A 7377-nucleotide genomic window follows, 5' to 3' on the forward strand; every position below is an offset into this window, starting at 1 on the left:
ATAACGGTATTGGTATGTGATAATTGTATTCTGTGAATTGTACCACGTGATTGTGGTTTTATTATTGTGATGCACGTGCCGAGACGGTCCTAGAGAGCTAGTTAACTTCAGAGTCACAACGGGATTTTTATACCCGGCTCGGGAGGAGCCTAGGGGTACCTCGGGAATTTTAAGGTTAAATTGAGATTTAGCGGGTAATGGTTATTGGAGATTTAGTAACCTGGGTAACCATTAGTTACTGCTGAGAGTAACAAGTTCTAGGTAGAAAATGGTAGAAATGAAATAGAAGTAAAAGGACTTAAGTGCCCTTGAGGTTTAGTTGGGAAAGGATAGGCAAGGAGGGGTAAAATGGTCATTTGGCTGGGAAATTAGATAAATGGCAGCTGGTTTTATGGGGTACACGGTTTGGGGCTTAACCATTTTGGTCTTGAAAGAGTTTGAAGAGAAGAGAAAAGAGAGGGAAAAGCTAGGGCATGAGGAAGAAGAAGAAGAAGAAGAGAAGGAGAAGTTGGAGACCTAGGAGATGAAGGAAGCTTAGGGATGGATTCCCCATATGAGGTAAGGAATTTTATACTCATTTAAGGCTTGATTATGTTATGGGTTAAGAATTTGAGCATGGGTTGAGTTTGATGTTTGAGTTTTTATTTTTCTGAAATTGAAATCAAGGATGTGGATTTTGGGGATTTTATTGGGTGTTTAGATGTCTTTGGTAATGTTATGGGTTGTTGGATGGTTTATTTGGAGTCTTGAGTTGGTTTTGGGGCTTGGGTGTGAGTTTGGGTTGATTTGGGAGTGTTTTGGCTTGAGGAAATGCAGGGGAAAAACCCAGTTTTTCTGGGTTCGCGAAGGAGCGCCGCGGCCCTGTTCTTGGGCGCCGCGGCGCGAGGCTGTTTGCAGCCAAGGAGCTCCCTGACTTCGCTGGGCGCCGCGGCCCTTGCGGGTAGCGCCGCGGCGCTACGCCTTTTTCAGGATGGGAAAATTTGCATTTTTTAGCTTTTGCTCCGGGGGTTCGGGGGATGTTTCCGATGAACTGTTTTAGGAATTTGGGAGTCCCGAGAGTGTGGGATTGGTCCCGGGAAGTGGTTTTGGGTTGGTTAGTAATGAGGGATGTTTCTTGTGTGTTGTGACTAGGTTCTTTGAGAGGCTCGTGCTAGAGGACCGTGCTCGCGGCTTTGGTGCATCAGGAGGCTCGGAATGCAGGTAAGAAAACTATAACACCCGAGGTTAGGGCATGGCCCCAGATTGTATTATGTGCAAATGTTTAACCTTAAATGAATCATGATGTGTGTGAATGATTATTTCGAATGTACTATATGTGTGATTATGATGAAATGAGCGGCAAGGGTCGAGTACGGCGTAGGCCGGGGCGGCCGTGGGCCGAGTACGGCGTAGGCCGGGGCGGCCGTGGGCCGAGTACGGCGTAGGCCGGGGCGGCCGTGGGCCGAGTACGGCGTAGGCCGGGGCGGCCGTGGGCCGAGTACGGCGTAAGCCGGGGCGGCCGTGGGCCGAAAGTAACACATAGCACATGGGATGCTATATTCAGGGTGGGACCCAAGGGATACATGAGTTATCCTCGCGGTGAGAACCGATACCCCAGGGCTTTGGTAAGGGTCCTGGGGCGACATGGCCGTGTTTGCTTAGTCTAATGGTTGACTTGTTTATTTGTGGATTATCTGTTATGATAAACTGTATACATTGCATATGTTATGTTCTGCATGAGTTTTCTTGCTGGGCTTCGGCTCACGGGTGCTCTGTGTTGCAGGTAAGGGCAATGACTGAGTCAACCAACCATGAGTACGGAGAGCGTGAAGCGACGCGTACATGTTTGGCCTGCCCGACTGCTTTGGTTGGGGGTTTATTCGTAAATGGCTGTAATAATCTATGATTTCTCAAACTGTAACCTTATTTCAAGATGTGATTAGTTTTCAAACCTTATTTTGGGATCCCAAATGTTTAATAATAGAAGTTTTAATGAAACGACGCATTTTCTAAGATTACAGCCTTAACTTTTAATTAGTCACACTTTTGTTTCAAAACCTCGGTTAGCGAGTTCTTTGCACAATGTTTTGTCTTAAAAACTCACTCAGTAACGGCTCTAAGGTAGTAGGGCGTTATAACTTGGTATCAGAGCGAGCCAAGGTTTATTGGTTCTGAAGATCGACCGAACATGTACGCTCGCTGTCAGTGACAAGCTTGACTCAGGGTTGGTTGGTATGATTGATTGATATGCCGAACATATGTTTGAATGCCCTGTTTGCCTGTTTACTTATATGGAGCATGATAGATGAAATAACATATGCATGAGATACTGATAGGGCCTGGCCCTTGACTATTGCATGTTGAGATTAATGCATGCTGAATGACATTATGATGTATATGGATGAATATTGGCATATTGGTTCGCGTTTTGTGTATATGCGATTAATTTTCTAGATGAAATTCATATGTTATATCTGTATATTGGCTTGTATGAAGCATGATGAGTATGGATATACTTAGTGATGTTTGAATCTGGTAGCTAAATGTATATCATTGTGGATTTGACCTAGTATATGCTTGTGTGTGCATTATACCTGTAAATGTTCGGATCTAGTTGTGGATTGGTTCAGGGTATGAACCTCTGAGTTCAGGAGTTGGGTCGGTTTTGACGGATGAACTCGTGTTGATTGTTCCTAGAAGGGTTTTGGGGACCGGGTATTGTGTTGAAAGGGGATTCTAGTTATAAGTTGGAGTTGAGATCCCCAGTTATCCCTGAAAGCAGCAGCAGTGAGTCACTAGTGTGTGAGTAGGCTGTGGAGTTTGTTAGTTGAGATGGGATAGAAGAATAGCGGATTTCTTCGGGGAAAGAGCTGATTTATAAGCTTTAACAGTAAAGGTGATCAGTGTTGGTTTACTGTGAGGTATGGACAGATAAAAGTATTATATGAGAGGTTTAAGGGGTGTTATCCTCGGGTTTTGAGGAGAGCTCGAGTTGGCAAGGGACTTATCAATAGACGAGCATAGTTAATTCCACCCTTGGTTAAGAGGATGAGAGATCCTGATTAGGGGGTTGTGTTAAATGTTGAGGCAGAGAGTTGCCTGGAAGTGACACTCGGGCTGAGGTATTAGCTTATTGGGTTGGAAAGAACCTAGTTGATGAATGGTTAGAAGAGATTTTAAAGACATGATTAGAACCATGGAGACGGGCGGACTTATAAGTCTGGTTTGGACTGTTAGGAGTAACAACAGCGTAGATCAATGGGTTTGGTGAATTGGATAATTCATTTGGGAATTTATACTGACGGATGTATCCGAAATTGGATGGTGACCCAGTTAAGGATATGAGATCTGGGATAGTCTAGGGAATTTGGGCCGCCCTGATATAAGGAATTATCGTCCGCATGTGGATGGCGGAGAGGGCCATGTGGTTCCAGGAACTGATGGTTGATGTTTAGAGCACGAGTGCTAGAGCCGCAAGGGCAGTGCTTCCTTGGATGGAAATGGTAAAGATAGACTCGTGATAATCAAGGTAAAGGAACCTCGGTTATTTCTATGGCTTCTGGTTTGCCAGAAAGGGGGAAAGGTCTGGCCGATAAGATGGTACTCGTGTTGATAGAACGCGGCGAGGTCGGATTCTCAATTTTGAGGTAGAAGGACCATGGCAGTGCTTGGGCACCTAATTTGAGTTTGGAAAGAAACATGAGTGGGAAGCTAGTTACCAAGATGGCGATAGGAACCAGGGAGGTTATTGGTATGCGTGAGGGAGAGGATGCCACCTGAGAGGAGGTCAGGCGAGGGCATGACGTCTGCATGGGATGACTCAGTAGGATAGAATAGAATTCCCGTGGTGAGGGAACGGAGAACTTGAATGCCTCGCTACATTCGTAGTTCGAGGCCGATTCCTCGAGGATGAGTATTTAACAGAATGGTTTATGCTTTGGACATATAACGAACTGGAAGGACTCGGTGTTGTGAATGCTCCGAGAGGGTGATGGACATAGAGAGGTTGCCTCAATGGTTCCATTTGAGAGGCTAAGGACAGTAATGCTTATTGAGAAGGAATTAGAAGCCCTGGCAGATGGGTTGTCGTGGATATCATCTGGAGTACATGAAGGAGGCAGAGCTGACCAGTGGGAAAGCTATATGGTTATGCACAGAAAGATTTAGGTAATACTTCAAGGTCAGACTGCAGATAGGATTGGTATAAGGAATGTGGTAAAAGACGGTTTTGGCCGACAGAAAGCCTATTGAAACAATCGAAGGAATTTGAGCCTGGTGTAGCCACTGTTATACTACGGGGATTGTTAGCATCGTCGGGGTAGGACGAAAAGTACGATGTTGGATACAAGGTAGGACGATGTCTCCAAGAGTTGATCTATGACCTGTTAATTTCCAGTTGGAAACCAAGGAAAGAGACATTTCAGGAATTTTGTTTCGAACTGAGTAAAGTGCGAGGAGTTGGTAACAAAGATTCTAGATTTGGTTCAAGCTACGGCCATGCCGCCCCAGGACCCTTACCAAAGCCCTGGGGTATCGATTCTCACCGCGAGGATAACTCATGTATCCCTTGGGTCCCACCCTGAATATAGCATAACACATGAATTCACCGGGCCCCGCCCTGACTATAGCATCCCATGTGCTAGGTGTTACTTTCGGCCCACGGCCGCCCCGGCTTACGCCGTACTCGGCCCACGGCCGCCCCGGCTTACGCCGTACTCGGCCCACGGCCGCCCCGGCTTACGCCGTACTCGGCCCTTGCCGTTCATTTCATCATAATCACACATATAGTACATTCGAAATAATCATTCACACACATCATGATTCATTTAAGGTTAAACATTTGCACATAATACAATCTGGGGCCATGCCCTAACCTCGGGTGTTATAGTTTTCTTACCTGCATTCCGAGCCTCCTGATGCACCAAAGCCGCGAGAACGGTCCTCTAGCACGAGCCTCTCAAAGAACCTAGTCACAACACACAAGAAACATCCCTCATTACTAACCAACCCAAAACCACTTCCTGGGACCAATCCCACACTCCCGGGACTCCCAAATTCCTAAAACAGTTCATCGGAAACATCCCCCGAACCCCCGGAGCGAAAGCTGAAAAATGCAAATTTTGGTGTCCTGAAAATGGCCTAGCGCCACGGCGCTGCCCTATAGCGCCGCGGCGCCCAGCGAGTCAGAGAACCACCTTGCCTGGACACAGCCTCGCGCCGCGGCGCCCAAGAACAAGGCCGCGGCGCCCCATCGCGAACCCAGAAATTCTGGGTTTTTCACCTTCAATTCCTACATCCAAAATACCTCCAAACCAACCCAAACACATATCTCAACCCAAAAACTCAATTCCAAACCTCATATGAACAACTTAACAACCTATAGGCACCATATACAAGATCAAAACATCAACACACCCAAGAATCCACCCCTTGATTCCTATTTTCAGCCACCCAAACCAAAACTCAAACAACTAACTCAAAACTTCAACAAAACAACTCGAGCTCTAGATTTTACCAATCAAAACATAAATCAAAACTTAGATGTGTCTAAAAACCTTATCTCAAATGGAGAACCCACACAAAGTCCTTGATCTCCTCCTAGACTCCCACTTCTCCTTCTCTTCTTCTTCTTGCCCTAACCTTCTTTCTCCTTCTCTTTCTTCTCTTCAATTTCTATCAAGCCTCAAGTGGCATAAATGCCCCAAACCGTATACCCCCAAATCCCAGCTGCCATTTATCTATTTCCCAACCAAATGACCAATTTGCCCCTCCTTGCCTATCCTTTCCTACTTAAACCTCAAGGGCACTTAAGTCCTTTCATTTCTATTTCATTTCTACCATTTTCTTTCCAAAACTTGTTACTCTCAGCAGTAACTAATGGTTACCCAGGTTACTAAATCTCCAATAACCATTACCCGCTAAATCTCAACTTAACCATAAAATTCCCGAGGTACCCCTAGGCTCCTCCCGAGCCGGGTATAGAAATCCCGTTGTGACTCTTAAGTTAACTAGCTCTCAAGGACCGTCTCGGCACGTGCATCACAATAATATAACCACACCCACGTGGTACAATTCGTAGAATACAATTATCACATATCAATACAGTTATGCCAACATGGCCAAAATTACAATTATGCCCTTCTAACACGATCCGGGCCTACATGCATACTAGTAAACATAGCCATGCATCTCAGTTATACAAATAGCCAAATACCATGCTTTAAATCATAATCATGCATTTAATTCATAAAATCACACATAAATCCCAACATGCCCTCCTGGCACACTAATCAAGGCCCTTAAGCCTTAATAGCGAATTTGGGTCGTTACAACTATCCCCTCCTCATAGAAATTTCGTCCTCGAAATTTATCCAAACACATCAGTCAGAAAACCCGAACTCTGACCCTGAATCCCAAGGTCCACCGCCTTTACTTTAGTTTCCAACAACACTCTTACAGGCACATCAATCTTGCCCCACAAGATCTTGTCTAACGGCCATACTCTCGATAGCCTCTCGCTTACACCGCAACCCTGCTGAAGCCTCAGGGCCTGCCTAGATTACAATGACCAATTCATTGTCTTATTCCTGATTCCAGAGATACTCAAAAGTCATCACCTCTACTAGGTGGGATCAGCTTGTAGGCCCCGCCGGCCTAACCCTTAGTACAACTTCCGAATTTTATGCCGAATTAAGAGTCAGAACTCTCCCTTCTTTCTCTGAACACCTTACAGATCCTCGTCTATTATTACGCAGAGACGCAACTCTTTCTTCCCGGAACTTTAATTCCTCAAAACTTATCAATTTACCAGCTCTTTATTCTTTCAAATAGGTAGACACCCCTGCCTTAAGAAGTTTCAACGACCTCTTTGGCTTTCTCTCTGAACTAAAGCCAAACCGTAGTATCCACTATCCTTCACCTTGTACCATGTCCTAAGTCGTGTTCCATTAGCAGGACACCAGCAACTGCTACCATGACTAACTCATCAGGGAATACACTTCCCTTAATACCTCAAGTATTCGCCTACTCAGCGCTCAATTCTTTAAGATATCTGATAAACCTTCAGACTGCCATTTCACTTGCAATCAACTGATAATCCCAGATTCCCACTCTGTTCTTTTTCGTTCTTTAGATCCATTCCAAAATTTAAAATACTGTAGGGTCTTAATTCGATATCATCGACGTTTTACACTGCTACCAGTTCCCCTGAACCAACTACATTAACTCAAACCACCGGGTTAAAACTTTTCATGTCCAAACACTTTACTCAAGGTCCAAAGTGGTCTATTCCCGTGATACACTACCACATCACTTAACCCCTCAGGGTCCAAAGGAAAACACTAGATTCCATCACCCGCTCGACCCTCCCGGTACAACGTACCCTAGGAGGTGGAATGA

At 45.3% G+C, this 7377-nt stretch overlaps 1 long non-coding RNA gene across 1 annotated transcript; it reads left to right on the plus strand.

The window, feature by feature from the left end:
- Nucleotides 1-419: 419 nt before the first annotated feature.
- On the plus strand, nucleotides 420-1972 carry LOC133829392 (uncharacterized). The gene is made up of 3 exons (XR_009891738.1): nucleotides 420-558; nucleotides 1132-1200; nucleotides 1763-1972. It is a non-coding gene; the product is annotated as an uncharacterized LOC133829392 (long non-coding RNA).
- The last annotated feature ends 5405 nt before the right edge of the window (nucleotides 1973-7377 follow it).

Source organism: Humulus lupulus, chromosome 4 (genome assembly GCF_963169125.1).
Source record: "Humulus lupulus chromosome 4, drHumLupu1.1, whole genome shotgun sequence".
Lineage (NCBI taxonomy): Eukaryota > Viridiplantae > Streptophyta > Magnoliopsida > Rosales > Cannabaceae > Humulus > Humulus lupulus.